A 16,548-nucleotide genomic window follows, 5' to 3' on the forward strand; every position below is an offset into this window, starting at 1 on the left:
ATCCTCTACTCCAATATCCTAATGGCCGACCTCGGGTTTCACCTGGTGTCTTCTGCCAGAGGCTCCAAGTAAGACCATGCTCCCCAGCTGCGGTGTAAAGGATATTCTGCACCAATGGTCCTGTGCGAATGGGCCCAAGTGCCACTGCACGAGCTATCTCTTGTTTGATCTGTTCGAAAGCTTGTTGCTGCTCACTACCCCATTCAAATTGATTCTTCTTTCGAGTTACTCGATAGAGAGGGCTGACAAGCTGACTGTAGCCTGGAACATGCATCTTCCAGAACCCTACAAGGCCTATAAAGGATTGTGTCTCTTTCTTGTTGGACGGTGGAGACATGGCTGTTATCTTGTTGACCACATCCATAGGTACATGACGGCGTCCATCCTGCCACTTTATTCCCAAGAACTGAATTTCTTGCGCAGGTCCTTTGACTTTGCTTTTCTTTATAGCAAACCCAGCCTTTAAGAGTATTTGAATGATTTTTTCTCCCTTCTCGAACACTTCCTTTGCTTTATTGCCCCACACAATGATGTCATCAATGTACTGGAGATGTTCAGGGGCCTCACCCTTTTCCAGTTCACTCTGAATTAATTAATTAACTAATCATTAATTAATTAATGAGGGGTGGTATGTTACAGTTTGAGCTGGGTGCCCCCCTGCAATGTTTACTTCCTGTGTCCAGAAGTCCAGCCCAGGGGTGGACACAGGAAATTATGTAGTATTTCATACCACAATCCTTTGCACCACTATAAGATCCAGTGCGGAGTCTAGCACTATCTCTTTTCTTCCTCCTCCGTCAGCCGGTAACTGGGGAGATGTCTCCTGGCTTTGGGCCTGGCTAGGCCCAAGGCCACGGGGGGATGGGCAGTCTCAGATCTGGCCAGCTGAGACTAGCCTAGCAATGGGAGGGGGAAGAAGGAGCCCTGGGGGTCTCGGGTGTACCCTCAGGTAGGGATGGGATCTCTCTGGGTCTGCTTTGGGATTTTTCTTTGTCACTCTGCTTTTGCTTTTCTGTAAAAGTTCACTGCTTTCTATTTAAACTTTCCATCACTTTTGCAATCCGTTTTGTCTGAGTGTTTATTGTTTGCCAGGGGTGGGGAAGGGGGCTGCCTCAACCCAGCACACCCATGGCACCAAGCACCCTGTCAAGTCTCCTCCTGAACACCTCCAGTGATGGCGACTCCACCACCTCCCCGGGCAGCCCATTCCAATGGGCAATCACTCTCTCCGTGTAAAACTTCCTCCTGATCTCCAGCCTGAACTTCCCCTGGCACAGCCTGAGTCTGTGTCCTCTTGTTCTGGTGCTGGCTGCCTGGGAGAAGAGACCAACCTCTGCCTGTTTACAACCCCCCTTCAGGTAGTTGTAGAGAGCAATAAGGTCACCCCTGAGTCTCCTCTTCTCCAGGCTAAGCAGCCCCAGCTCCCTCAGTCTCTCCTCATAGGGCTTGTGTTCCAAGCCCCTCACTAACTTTGTTGCCCTTCTCTGGACTCGTTCCAGCAAGTCAACATCCTTCCTAAACTGAGGGGCCCAGAACTGGACACAGTACTCGAGGTGTGGCCTAACCAGTGCAGTGTACAGGGGCAGAATGACCTCCCTGCTCCTGCTGGCCACACTGTTCTTAATGCAGGCCAGGATGCCATTGGCCCTCTTGGCTGCCTGGGCACACTGCAGGCTCATGTTCATCCTACCATCAACCAGCACCCCCAGGTCCCTCTCTGCCTGGCTGCTCTCCAGCCACTCTGACCCCAGCCTGTAGCACTGCATGGGGTTGTTGTGGCCAATGTGCAGAACCCGGCACTTGGATGTGTTAAATCTCATGCCGTTGGACTCTGCCCATCTGTCCAGCCTGTTGAGGTCTCTCTGCAAAGCCTCTCTACCCTCTAGCAGATCAACTCCTGTCCCCAGCTTGGTGTCATCAGCAAATTTACTGATGATGGACTCAATGCCCTCATCCAGATCATCAATAAAGATGTTAAAGAGGATGGGGCCCAGCACTGATCCCTGGGGGACTCCACTACTGACTGGCCGCCTGCTGGATGTGATACCATTCACCACCACTCTCTGGGTTCGGCCATCCAGCCAGTTCCTAACCCAGCTCAGAGTGCTGCTGTCCAAGCCATGGGCTGACAGCTTGGCCAGGAGTTTGCTATGGGGGACGATGTCAAAGGCCTTGCTGAGGTCCAGGTAAACTACATCCACAGGCCTCCCCACATCCACCAGGCGGGTCACCTGATCATAGAAGGAGATCAGGTTGGTCAGGCAGGACCTGCCCTTCCTAAATCCATGTTGGCTGAGCCTGATCCCTTGGCCATCCTGTAAGTGTTGTGTTAATGCACTCAGGATGACCTGTTCCATGATCTTGCCTGGCACTGAGGTCAGGCTGACAGGCCTGTAATTCCCTGGCTCATCCAACCGGCCCTTCTTATGGATGGGCACCACGTTGGCCAGCTTCCAGTCCTCTGGGACCTCTCCAGTGAGCCAGGAGTGCTGAAAAATGATGGAGAGCTGCTTGGCCAGCTCCTCTGACAGCTCCCTCAGCACCCTAGGATGGATCCCATCTGGTCCCATGGACTTGTGGGGATCCAGGCGGCTGAGTAGATCACCAACTACCCCATTTTGGAACAGTGGAAAACTATGCTGCTCCCTGGCTCCTTCTGCCAGCTCTGGAGGCCAGCTGTCTGGAAGACATTCTGTCCTGCTAGTAAAAATTGAGGCAAAGAAGGTGTTAAGTATCTCTGCCTTTTCCTCATCCCTTATCACAACGTTCCCCTCCGTGTCCACCAAGGAGTGGAGGTTGTCTCTGCCCTTCCTCTTGCTATTAATGTATTTATAGAAGGACTTTTTGTTGTCCTTCACAGCAGAGGCCAGACTAAGCTCCAAGTGCGCTTTTGCCTCCCTAATTTTTCTTCCTGCAAGACCTAGCAACATCCTTAAACATTCTGTGGGTTGCGTCCCCTCTCTTCCAAAGGTGATACACCCTCTTTTTTTCCCTTAGTTCCATTAAAAGTTCTTTAACCATCCAGGCTGGCCGTCTGCCCCGGCGGCTCATCTTCCGGCACATTGGCACAGCCTGTCCCTGAGCCTTCAACAGTTCTTCCTTGAAGTAGGACCAGCTCTCCTGGACCCCTTTGTTTTTAAGGGCTTTATCCCAAGGAACCCTCTGAATTAGTTCCTTGAGTAGCCTGAAGTCCGCCCTCCGGAAATCCAGAGTGGAGGTCTTCTTGCTACCCCTCTTAGCTTGACCAAATAATGAGAATTCAATTATCTCGTGGTCACTGGCCCCTAAGCACCCTCCGACCACCACATCGCCCACCAACCCTTCCCTATTGGTGAAGAGGAGGTCAAGCATAGCCTTGCCCCTGGTAGGCTCTCACAGCACTTGGGATAAGAAGCTGTCCTCCATGCATTCTAAGAACCTCCTAGATTGCCACTTCTCTGCTATGTTAAGATCCCAGCAGATAGCAGGCAAGTTGAAGTCGCCCATGAGAACAAGGTCAGGAGATCTTGAGACAGCCTTAAGCTGCCTATAGAATGATTCATCAACATCCTCCTCCTGGTTGGGTGGTCTATAACAGACTCCAACCAGGATGTCAGCCCTGTTGGCCTTCCCTCTAATTCTTACCCACAGGCACTCAACCCGATCATCCCTAATCTCCGTCTCAATGGCATCTAGTGCCTCCCTGACGTACAGGGCCACCCCTCCACCCCTTCTTCCTTGCCTGTCTCTCCTGAAGAGCCTGTAGCCATCAATTGCAGCGCTCCAGTCATGTGAGTCATCCCACCACATCTCTCTGATGGCAACTACATCATAACTTTCCTGCTGCAGCAAGGCTTCCAGCTCCTCTTGTTTGTTGCCCATGCTTCGTGCATTAGTGTACATGCACTTCATCCGGGCTGCTGGTTTCACCTCTGGCTCTGGCTTATCACCCCCAGACCCCAGCCTGGGGGGACTGGTTTCAACCCCTTCCCCCTTCGAAACTAGTTTAAAGCCCTATCTATGAGACCTGCCAATTCCCTCCCCAGAATCTTTTTCCCTTTGAGGGATAGGCCATTCTCGTACACTCTGATCTTACCCCTCCTCTGGGACAGATGTGCTCCATCTGTTGCCAGCTGGCCTGGTGCAGCAGAAAGTTTTTCAAGATCAAAAAACCCAAAATTCTTTTGCCTGCACCAGCCTCTAAGCCACTTGTTGACTTCAGCTGCTGACCTGTTCCTTATGGTATTCCCACCTGCAACTAAGAGTATAGACGAAAAAATTATTTGTGCCCCTGATCCCTCAACCAGATCTCCCAGGGCCCTGAAGTCATCTTTGATAGCCCTGGGAGTTCTGGTTGCAACATCATCATTCCCTAACTGCATAACTATCAAGGGATAATAGTCAGAGGGCTGCACCATACCAGGCAGTCTTCTGGTAACATCTCCAACCAAGGCTCCTGGAAGGGAACAAACCTCCCTGTGAGTAGGGTCTGGCCGACATATGGGGCCCTCTCTTCCCCTCAGGAGGGAATCGCCAATAACAATTACCCTCCTCTTTTTTTTAAGGGAGCAAGTCCTGATGCCGGCGGAAGGCTGTTTAAGCTTAGGCTGTTTCACCTTAGGTCGTTTCACCTTAGGCTGTTTTGCCACAGGGAAAACCCCATATGGCGTGCCCTCCGATATCAGAATCACCTCACCCTCAACCTCCAATGCCCCGTACTTGTTTTCCAAGGGCAGTGGGGGGGGGTGAGGGGGGGCAAGGAGGTTTAACCTTGCATCTTTTGATAGGAACCTGCATCCATTCCTCTCTTCTTTTTGGATAACTGGCCTCTGCTGGGGGGGCCTGCAGAGCCTGGTTACTCAGGTTCGTCACCCTTCTGCAATTGCATACATCTCTAAATCTAGCAACCTTGTCCTTCAGTCCGGCCACCAGGCTAAGCAGACAGTCGATCTGCTCACACCTAAAGCAGGAGCCGTCCCCTCTACCCTGCATCTCAAGTGCCAGGCTCCAGCACTGTCTGCAGCTAGATGCCTGGACACCTACCTCTTGCTTATGACACCTACCTATCTGCTTATATTCCCCCTCAGTCTGAGTCGAGACTGACTTTTTAAAGGAGTTATTGCGGCGAGTTACCACCATGGCCAGCCCTGTCCACCGGACCTACTGAGGAATGTTTTTTTTTAAAAAGTGTGGCGGCAAGCGCGTCCGAGCGAGAAGCCGGGCTGAAACGGAAGCTGCCGCGAGCTGCCGTGGGCTTTGAAACTGCCGCGGCATGCAGGGACACGAACGACCCCGAACACGTGGAGAATCGGTGAAAGCCGATTCCTGCCGAGCGCAGAGGCTGTGTGCGGGTCCTTCAGGTCAAAAACAGCAGCAGTCCGTGCTTTTCCGAGGCTTCTGGTCTCGATGTGTGTCCCCGATGGAGCTTACCGCTGAAACGCTGAAATTAGTGTTAGGGTTGGGGTCAGGGGTAGCGTTAGGGTTAGGGACAGTGTTTAGAGTTAGGGGTAGGGTTAGGGTTAGGGTTAGGGTTAGTGCGTTAAGGTTGGGCTTTGTGTTAGGGTTAAGGTTAGGGTTAGGGCTAGGGTTAGGGTTTGGTGAGGATTAGAGTAAGGGTTAGGGTTAGGGGTTAGGGTTAGTGTCAGGGTAGGGGTTAGGGTTAGGGCTAGGGTTTGGGTTAGGGTTGGGCTTAGGAGTTAGGTTTAGGTTTAGGGTTAGGGTTAGGGTTAGGAATGTTGTTAGGGTTAGGGTAAGGGTCAGTGTTTATGGTTAAGGGAAGGCTTAGGGTTAGGGTTAGTGCGTTAAGGTTAGACTTTGTGTTAGGGTTAGGGTCACGGTTAGGGTTAGGGCTTGGTGAGGGTTTAGGTAAGGTTTAGGATTAGGGTTAGGTGTAGTGTTAGGGTTAGGGTTAGGATTAGGGTTAAGGTTTTGGTTTAGGGTTAGGGCTGGTGGTCAGGGATTAGGGTTAAGCTTAAGGTTAGGGTTAGGGTAAGGGTATGGGTTAGGTGTTAGGGTTAGGGTTAGGGTTAAGGTTCGGGTTAGGGTTAGGTTCAGGGTTAGAATTAGGTTTGGGTTTGGGTTAGGGTTAGAGGTTAGGGTTAGTTTTCGGGTTAGTGTTAACGGTTAGGGTTAGGTTTAGGGGATAGTGTTAGGGCGGATTAGGGTTAGGGTAAGGGTTTAGGATTAGGGTGTGGTGGGTGGAAGGGTAAGGCCGAGAAGCCTCCTCCCTTCCCCCTTGTAAGGTAAAAGGGAAAAAAAAATTGAAGGGAAAGGAAAAAAAAACTCACAAGCTGAATTAGCAAAGCAGTGGAGCTATATTTACAAAGCAATGTAGGGAATGCAGGGGAATATTTACAAATTTACAATATCTACAATATATACAAAGATATACAACAGAGCAACACAGAAATGAGAGTAACCCCCCTCGGCAGAGAGGGGGTTCCCCACCTCCGCTCTCCCCTCTCTCCCCCCCTTTCCCCAGAATGGGATAGAAAGAGAAAGAAAAGAGAGGAAAAAAAAAAATGTTAGAAGCAGTTTGTGTTAATTGGAAAGGAGTTAATACAGGCCTGGCATCTGGACTTCAAGGCCGGAGCCTTGGCAGAAAGCCCAGCACAAGACAGAGCTGCTGCACGAAGAAAAGGCGGAAGCAAGACTGAAGATAGAAGCACCAGAGTGCCCAGTTCATTCCCAGTTCACTCCCAGTTCAGAAGGTGCTTCCTCCCACATTACCAATGAAATTAGTTTAGACTATTCCTTCCGTTTACCAACTTCCGTCCACCATATTCCCTTTCTTAAGGGGGCAACGTCAACCGGCCACAGTCCACCCCTTCTAAACAATTTCATTGGCTGTTCATACTGTCCATCCAATCCAAAACGATATTTACAGTTCGTGAGTAAAGTTCATAGTCCATTCCGGCTATGCTCAGATATAGATGATTCAAAAGTCCAAGAAAATCAGAAAATGAGAAAAATGGAAAACAGTTCATTCCTTCGCCGATGAAGCGAAGAAAAGGGAAACAGGGAATCTCAGGGTCTCTTAGTTACCTCAGGGCTCTCAGGGATCTCAGGGTTCGTGCACCGTAGATTCCTCGTTGATTCTTCCTTTGGACGCGATGTAGCTGTACAACAGTTTGAAATTAACCTCTTTCAGCTAAAGTTAGATTTCTTTGTGGAATACACTGAATTTCACCATTCTCTTGCATTACCCAATAAGTGTGACCCGGACCTTCAGCTGAAACCACCCCTCGGACAGGCTTAGCCTCACCTGAGGGTGAAAATACCCAAACAGTTTTATCTAACAGATTCTTTTCTCTAACCACAGGAACTCTATCACCTTCTACTTTCCGTAGCAAATCTGAATGTGCAGGTGCAGCTCGGTTCACTGAACCTCTACTATTTACCAGCCAGGTTGCTTGTGCTAAATGTTTTTCCCAGTTTTTCAAAGATCCACCCCCCATGGCTTTGAGAGTGGTCTTCAACAAACCGTTGTAGCGTTCAATCTTCCCTGAAGCTGGTGCATAGTAGGGAATGTGGAATATCCACTCAATACAGTGCTCTTTTGCCCAGCTCTTTACAAGGTTGTTCTTGAAATGAGTTCCGTTGTCTGACTCAATCCTCTCTGGAGTTCCGTGTCTCCACAGGACTTGTCTCTCCAGACCGAGAATGGTGTTGCGTGCAGTTGCATGTGGAACTGGATAAGTTTCCAACCATCCAGTGTTTGCCTCTACCATAGTAAGCACATATTGCTTACCAGAACGAGAACGTGGTAGAGTGATGTAGTCAATCTGCCAAGCTTCACCATACTTGTACTTGGACCATCTGTCACCATACCACAAGGGCTTAAGTCGTTTTGCCTGCTTAATAGCAGCACAAATGTCACAGTCATGGATGACTTGTGTGATAGCATCCATGGAAATGTCTATGGATCTGTCACAAGCCCATTGGTATGTTGCATCTCTGCCTTGATGTCCTGACGAATCGTGAGCCCACCGAGCTAAGAATATCTCACCTCGGTGTTTCCAGTCGAGATCAAGATTAGAATCCATGTCTACTTGAGAAACTCTTGCAGCTAGATCTGCCTGATGGTTGTGTTGCTGTTCCTCAGTAGCTTTGCTCTTAGGAATGTGAGCATGGATATGTCTCACTTTCACTGGAATTCTCTCGATCCGGTCAGAAATGTCCTGCCACAGGTTGGCTGCCCGAATGGGTTTTCCTTTCCTCTGCCAACCACTCTTCTTCCAGTTCTTTAGCCAACCCCATAGAGCATTGGCTACCATCCATGAGTCGGTGTAGAGATAAAGCTTTGGCCATCTCTCACGTTCAGCTACGTCGAGAGCTAGCTGGACAGCTTCTACCTCTGCAAACTGACTGGATTCTCCTTCTCCATCCTTTGCCTCTGCAACTCGGCGTGTTGGACTCCACACTGCAGACTTCCACCTTCGCTTGTTTCCAACAAGATGACAGGAACCGTCTGTGAACAAAGCATATTTCTTTTCATCATCAGAAAGGTCATTCTAAGGAGGAGCTTCCTCAGCACGAGTTACTCTCTCCTCTGGAGGTTTAGCACAGTTGATACCTTCAGGCCAATTTGAGATCACCTCCACTAGACCAGGTCTTTCAAGATTTCCCATTCGAGCTCTCTGTGTTATCAGAGCCATCCACTTAGACCATGTTGAGTCTGTGGCATGATGTGGTGTGGATCCTTTGCCTTTGAACATCCAATTCAAAACTGGTAATCTGGGAGCTAGAAGAAGTTGTGATTCAGTTCCAATCACTTCAGAAGATGCTTTTACTCCTTCATAGGCAGCTAAAATTTCTTTCTCTGTTGGAGTATAATTAGCCTCTGAACCTCTGTAACCTCGACTCCAGAAACCAAGAGGTCCTCCACATGTCTCACCTGGAGCATTTTGCCACAAGCACCAGGTTGGACCATTGTCACTTGCAGCCGTGTACAAAATGTTCTTAATGTCTGGACCATCTCGGACAGGTCCCAGACCCATTGCTTGAATCACCTCTTGTTTTATCTGGTCAAAGGCTGCTTGTTGTTCAGGTCCCCAGTGGAAATGGTTTCTCTTTCGAGTCACATCATACAGAGGTTTCACAATCTGACTGTATCCAGGAATGTGCAGTCTCCAAAATCCCACTATCCCTAAGAAACGTAGGGTCTCTTGCTTATTTGTGGGACTTGCCATGGTAGAGACTCTATTTACCACATCCACTGGAATGTGTCGGCGTCCATCCTGCCACCGCACTCCTAGAAACTGAATTTCTGTGGTAGGTCCTTTCACTTTGTCTCGCTTGATGGCAAAACCTGCATTCAGAAGAATGTCAATGATTTTGTTACCTTTCTTGAAGACTTCCTCAGCAGTTTTACCCCAGACGATGATATCATCGATGAACTGGATGTGTTCTGGAGCACCGCCTTTCTCCAGAGCATTGTGGATCACTGCATGACAGATGCTTGAGCTGTGGATCCAGCCCATTGGCAATCTGTTGAAAGTGTACTGGATTCCTCTCCAGGTGAAAGCAAACTGAGGCCTGCATTCCTCTGCTATGGGAATAGAGAAAAATGCATTAGCAATGTCTATGGTAGCATACCATTTGGCCTCTTTGGATTCCAGCTCATACTGCAGCTCCATCATGTCTGGTACTGCTGCACTCATAGGTGGTGTTACTTTATTTAGGGTTCGGCAGTCTACTGTCAGACGCCAGTCTCCATTCTGCTTCTGCACAGGCCACACTGGACTGTTGAAAGGTGAATGAGTTTTGCTGCTGACTTTCTGACTCTCCAACTGACGAATCAGATTCTGAATGGGCAACAAAGAGTCACGGTTGGTTCTGTATTGTCTGTGATGCACAGTCTGAGAAGCAACCGGCAATTTAATGTCCTGTATCTTATGTTGTCCCACAACTGCAGATTCATCAGAAAGTTCAGGTCTAGCAGATAGCTTCAATTTTTGTCCATCAATTTCTATAGAAGCTACTCCAAAAGCCCATTTGTAACCTCTAGGGTCTTTGAAACGCCCTTCTCTCAGAAAATCAATTCCCAAAATAGAAGGTGCATCAGGTCCGGTCACAACTGTATGCTTCCTCCATTGTTTACCAGTTAAACTTATATTAACCTCTACCTTACTTAACTCTTGAGATCCACCAGTGACTCCCAGAGTAGTTATAGACTCTGATCCCTGATAATTTGATGGTATTATGGTGCACTGAGCTCCTGTGTCAACCAAGGCCCTGTACTTCCGAAATTGTGAAGTGCCAGGCCACTGGATGTACACATCCCAATAGATTCTATTATCTCTGTTATCCCTCTCCTCCCCCTGGCGGGAGGCAGGGCACCCCTAGTTATGGGGAACATGCGCACATGTGCATTGCACATAGTTTGCAGGGTTATAACTTTGCATGTTATAACTGGAGCCACTGTTGGCGCCATAAGAGTTGTTCTGGGGAACTGTGGAAGTAACAGCTACCATTCTGGTATTGCTACCTCGGGTTCTGCCACTTTGCAATTCCCTCAGTCTCCTGAAAAGATTAGAAGTTGGTTGGCCATCCCAGCGGTTCATGTTCTCACCAAACTGATCACGCAGAGTTATCCAAATAGTTCTACGTGATTGCCTTGGTGGTCTGTTTTGGAATGACCTGTTTTGGAATATCCTGTTCTGGAATGACCTCCTTGGAGGACGTGTATTCCTCACAGATGAAACTTGTACCCACCTGGAGGAAGAATTGAAATTATCCCTTTGTGCCAATTGGGATATGGAATCTTTCAGATCCTTCATGCAATTCTCAATTTTTCCAGACAGAGTTTCAATGGCTGAAACCAAAGAACCACGTGTCATGCTATCCTCCAATTGTCTCATTTGATCACTGAATTGGCCAACCGTAGGAGAAGCTCCACCATAACTTCTTGACACAATTCTGCTTGCCAGAATGTTTGCATAATTAGAAGGAGCAAGCTTGATGATCTTTTTAGCAAGACCAATACCCACAGGAATGTCATCAGGATTCAGAGTTTCATGTTCACCATAGAGTAGCTCTCTAACAGCAAATTCTCTCAAGCGCTTAATTCCCTCATCTATGGTAGTCCAGGGTTTAGGATTCCATGGGAGATCATCTCGGGAAGGGTATCTCAGGGCAACCGCTATTAAAAGGCGTATCCACAGATTAACCTTACCGAGAGCTTCGCCTAGATGTCTATCTATTCCATTGTCCCTTGAGAGAGTTCCTAACTGAGCTGCTGACTTGTCTCCAACTGTTAGAGCTGAAGCACCTGTATCATAACACCTACTAAGCCAAGCTAGAACTGGCTCCTTATCTGCCCTGGTGAAATCTTTACGGACACTTCTCAATTCCTCCCGTGGAGAAGAACACTCCAAAATATCATCTTGGTCTTCATCTCCTTGAATTCTTTGCCCATATAATCCTGCTGTCATTCTCCTAAGGATCTCTTTAAGCTGAGAACCACCTTTGCCAGCTGCCTTCCTAACTTCATCTCTATCCTGCTTTGATCTCACTAGGTTAGCTAGATCTTTAAAACAAACCTTCTCTTCCTCCTGAGCAGGATCTTTTAGAGTAGAGGGCCACTCACCAGGATCAGTCTCCAGCTCCTCTTCTTCACCATCTTTGGCCTTTGCACCTCTAGTCTTTAGAGAAGCCACCTTAACTGGAGCTGTGTTTGAATTTACAGCCACCTTAATGGAAGCTGACAGGTCCTGAGATAAATCAGCTGCTGGTACAGTGACTTCCGGTCCCACCGAGGGAGTGGGCGGAAGTGACGTTGCTCCATTAATGGCCGACGGAGAAGAAGAAGAAGGAGAAGGAGTGGGAGAAAGAGTAGGCGCCATGTTGATACCAGCCGATGCCCTTGGCTGCTTGCTAGAATCAGCAGAAAAGTCATTTAGAGCTGCCTTACCAATTAACTTTTTAGCCTTCTTTTTAACTGACACAGGTTCTCCACAGTCCTCGTCACTAGATGACTCTGGGACTGATCGAGAGCCACGGCGTTTTCTTTTTGATCTAGTTTTAATAACAAAACAAGCTCTGGACACCTTTCTCTCTTGCCGCAAAGAGACCAGCAGATACATGTTAATTATCACCATCAGCAGAATTATAGACACCAAATAAATCACCTTTGGATCCCAGGCATCACCTAAAGTTACTGTCTCCTCAGGCGGAATCTTAAAACCCTTTATCTCAATTGGGAGAGTGGTGGAGGTAACATTCCTGTATCTCACTGGCCATAATAAATTAATACATTTTCCATACCATAATTTAACTCTATACAGAACCCACATATAAATTGTCCGCACCAAATATTTACCCAGGTAATCCAAAATCAAACCCAAACAATATCTGTAAATCAGAGCCCCAAAAATTGAAAAGAATAATCGCTCCACAAACCACAATACCTTCATGTTTGCTAATTCAGCTAGAAAACACTAAATCAATCAAATAATAAATTAAACTAATTATCTGCCCCACGTTGGGTACGCCAATAAAAAAAAATGTGGTGGGTGGAAGGTTAAGGCCGGGAAGCCTCCTCCCTTCCCCCTTGTAAGGTAAAAGGGAAAAAAAAATTGAAGGGAAAGGAAAAAAAAAACTCACAAGCTGAATTAGCAAAGCAGTGGAGCTATATTTACAAAGCAATGTAGGGAATGCAGGGGAATATTTACAAATTTACAATATCTACAATATATACAAAGATATACAACAGAGCAACACAGAAATGAGAGTAACCCCCCTCGGCAGAGAGGGGGTTCCCCACCTCCGCTCTCCCCTCTCTCCCCCCCTTTCCCCAGAATGGGATAGAAAGAGAAAGAAAAGAGAGGAAAAAAAAAATGTTAGAAGCAGTTTGTGTTAATTGGAAAGGAGTTAATACAGGCCTGGTATCTGGACTTCAAGGCCGGAGCCTTGGCAGAAAGCCCAGCACAAGACAGAGCTGCTGCACAAAGAAAAGGCGGAAGCAAGACTGAAGATAGAAGCACCAGAGTGCCCAGTTCATTCCCAGTTCACTCCCAGTTCAGAAGGTGCTTCCTCCCACATTACCAATGAAATTAGTTTAGACTATTCCTTCCGTTTACCAACTTCCGTCCACCATATTCCCTTTCTTAAGGGGGCAACGTCAACCGGCCACATAGGGTAAGGCATTAGGGTTAGGGTTAGGGTCAGGGTTAGGGTTAGGGTTTAGGGTTAGTGTTAGGGTTAGGTTTGGGGGTTAGGGTTAGGGTTCGGTTTTGGGTTAGGGTTAAGGTTAGGGGTTAGGGTTAGTGGTTAGCGTTAGGTTTAGGTTTAGGCTTTACGGTTAGGGTGAGGGTGAGGTTTGTGGTTAGGGTTAGGATTAGGATTTAGGGTTAGGTTGGGGTTAGCTTTAGGGTTAGGATCAGGGGTAGTACGAGGGGTAGGGCACAGGTTAAGTTTAGGGTTAGGGATTAGGGTTAGGGTTAGGGTTAGGGTTAGGGTTAGGGTTAGTGTTAGGGGTTAGGGTTAGGGTTTAGGGTTAGGTGTTAGTGTTAGGGACAGGGTTAGGGTTAGCGTTAGGGTTAGGGTTAGGGTCACTGTTTAGGTTTAGGGGTAGGGTTAGGGTTAGGGTTAGGGATAGGGATAGGGTTAAGGTTAGGGATAGGGTTAGGGTTAGGGGTTAGGGTTAGTGTTAGGGTTAGGATAAGGGTAAGGGTCAGTGGTTAGAGTTCGGGTTAAGGTTAGGGGTTAGGGTTAGTGTTAGTGTTAGGGTTAGGGTTAGGGTTAGGGTAGGAGTTATTGTTAGGGTTGGGATTAGGTTTAGGTTTAAGTTTAGGGTTAGAGTTTCGGTTAGGTTTAGGGTTAGGGTCAGTGTTTAGGGTTAGGGGAAGGGTTAGGGTTAGGGTTATTGCATTAAGGTTAGGCTTTGTGTCAGTGTTAGGGTTACAGTTAGGCTTAGGGTTTGGTGAAGGTTAGGGCTAGGGTTAGGGTTAAGGTTAGGGTTAAGATTTCGATTTAGGTTTAGAGCTCATGGTCAGGGATTAGGGTTAAGCTTAGGGTTAGGGTTAGGGTTAGGGTATGGGTTAGGTGTTAGGGTTAGGGTTCGAGTTAAGGTTAGGGTTAGGGTTAGGGTTCGAATTAGGTTTGTCTTTGGGTTAGGGTTAGAGGTTAGGGTTTGTTTTTGGGTTAGTGTTAAGGGTTAGGGTTAGGTTTAGGGGATAGTGTTTGGGTGGGTTAGGGTTAGGGTGAGGGTAAGGGTTTAGGGTTAGGGTAAGGGTAAGGGTTTAGGGGTAGAGTTAGGGTAAGGCATTAAGGTTAGGGTTAGGGTCAGGGTTAAGGTTAGGGTTTAGGGTTAGGGTTAGGGTTAGGTTTGGGGGTTAGGATTAGGGTTCGGTTTTGGGTTAGGGTTAAGGTTAGGGGTTAGGGTTAGGGTTAGTGGTTAGCATTAGGTTTAGGTTTAGGCTTTACGGCTAGGGTGAGGGTGAGGTTTATGGTTAGGGTTAGGGTTAGGATTAGGGTTTAGGGTAAGGTCAGGGTTAGCTTTAGGGTTTGGATCAGGGATAGTACTAGGGGTAGGGCAAGGGTTAAGTTTATGGTTAGTGGTTAGGGTTAGGTTTATGGTTAGGTTTAGGGTTAGGGTTAGGATTAGAGTTTAGGGTTAGGTTAGGGTTAGGGTTTGGGGTTGGGTTAGGTTTGGGTTAGCTTTAGGGTTGGTGTCAGGGTTAGTATTAGGGGTAGCGCCAGGGTTAGGGTTATGGTTAGGGATTAGGGTTAGTATTAGGCTTATAGTTAGGCTTTAGGGTTAGAGTTAGTTTTAGGATTAGGGTTTAGGGTTAGGGTTCGGGTCATGGTTAGTGTTAGGGTTAGTGTTAGGGTTAGGATTAGGGTTAGGGTTAGGTTTAGGGGTTAGGGTTATAGTTAGGGTTAAGGTTAGGGGTAGGGTAAGGGTTAGGGTTAGGGTTAGGTGTTAGTGTTAGGGACAGGGTCATGGTTAGCATTTAGGTTAGGGTCAGTGTTTAGGGTTAGGTTTAGGGTTAGGGTTAGGCGTTAGCGTTAGGGTCAGGGTCAGGGGTAGCGTTAGGGTTAGGGCCAGTGTTTAGAGTTAGGGGTAGGGTTAGGGTTAGTGCATTAAGGTTGGCCTTTGTGTCAGGGTTAAGGTTAGGGTTAGGGCGAGGGTTAGGGTTTGGTGAGGATTAGAGTAAGGGTTAGGGTTAGGGTTTAGGGTTAGTGTCAGGGTAGGGGTTAGGGTTAGGGCTAGGGTTAGGGGTTGGGGTTACAGTGAGGGTTAGGGTGGCTTAGGGTTAGGGTTAGGGTTAGGGTGAGGGGTTAGATTTAGGGTTAGGGTTAGGGTTAGGGTTAGGGTGAGGGGTTAGATTTAGGGTTAGGGTTAGGCTTGTGGTTTAGAGTTAGGTTTAGTGGTTAGCCTTAGGCTTAGGGTTAGGGTTTGGCGTTTGGGTTTGGGTTTGGGTTAGGGTTAGGGCTTAGGGTTAGGGTTAGGGTTAGGGTGAGGGGTTAGGCTTAAGGGTTAGGGTTAGGGGTAGGGTAAGGTTTAGGGGTAGGGTTAGGTTCAGGGTTAGAGTTTGGGGTTAGTGGTTAGGCTTTTCGTAAGGGTGAGGTTAGGGTTAGGTTTAGGGTTAGGGTAAGGGTTTAGGGTTAGGGTTAGGGTTAGGATTTGGTGACGGTTAGGGCAAGGGTTAGAGTTAGAGTTAGGTTTGGGGTAGTGTTGGGGGTTAGGGTAAGGGTTAGGGTTTGTTAGGGTTAGGATTAGCATTAGGGTTATGGTTCGGGTGACGGATTGGGGTTAGGGTTAGGGATAATAGTTACAGTTAGGTTTAGGGTTAGGGGTTAGGGTTAGGGTTAAGGGTTAAGGGTTCGGGTTAGGGTTCGGATTAGGGTTAGGGTTATGGTTATGGTATGGGTTAGCTGTTAGGGTTAGGGTTAGGTTTAGCGTTAGGATTAGCTTTGGTTTTGGGTTAGGGTTCGAGGTTAGGGTTAGGTTTAGGGTTAGTGTTAAGGGTTAGGGGTAGGTTTAAGGGTTATGTTTAGGGTGGTTTAGGGTTAGGGTTAGGGTTAGGGTTAGGGTTAGGGAATGATTTTAGGGTAAGGGTTAGGGGTTAGGGTTAGGGGTTACGGTTAGGGTTAGGTTTGGGGTTTAGGGTTAGGTCTTGGTTTTGGGTTAGAGTTAAGGTTAGGGGTTAGGGTTAGGGTTAGTGGGTAGGGTTAGGTTTAGGGGTTAGTGTTAGGGTTAGGGTGAGGGTTAGGGTTAGGGTTTGGGTTAGGGTTTGGCTTAGGGTATAGGGCTAGGGGTTAGGGTTAGGGTTAGGTGTTAGGGTTTGGGATAGGGTTAGGTTAGGGTTAGAGTTAGGGTTAGAGTCAGGATTAGGGGTTAGGGTTAGGTTTAGTGTTAAGGGTTAGGGTTAGGTTTAGGGGTTAGGGTTAGGGTGGATTAGGGTGATGGTTCCCGTTAGGCTTAGGTTAGGGTTAGCTTTAGTGTTAGGGTTTGGGGTTAGGGTTAGGGGTAGGATTAGTATTTTGGGTGAGGGTTAGGAGTAGGATGAGGGTTAGGGGTCAGTGTTAGGGTTTAGGGTTAGGGTTAGCATTAGGGTCAGT

Source organism: Melanerpes formicivorus, unplaced genomic scaffold, assembly GCF_026170545.1.
Source record: "Melanerpes formicivorus ecotype bairdi unplaced genomic scaffold, bMelFor1.0.p_v2 SCAF_133, whole genome shotgun sequence".
Taxonomy (NCBI): domain Eukaryota; kingdom Metazoa; phylum Chordata; class Aves; order Piciformes; family Picidae; genus Melanerpes; species Melanerpes formicivorus.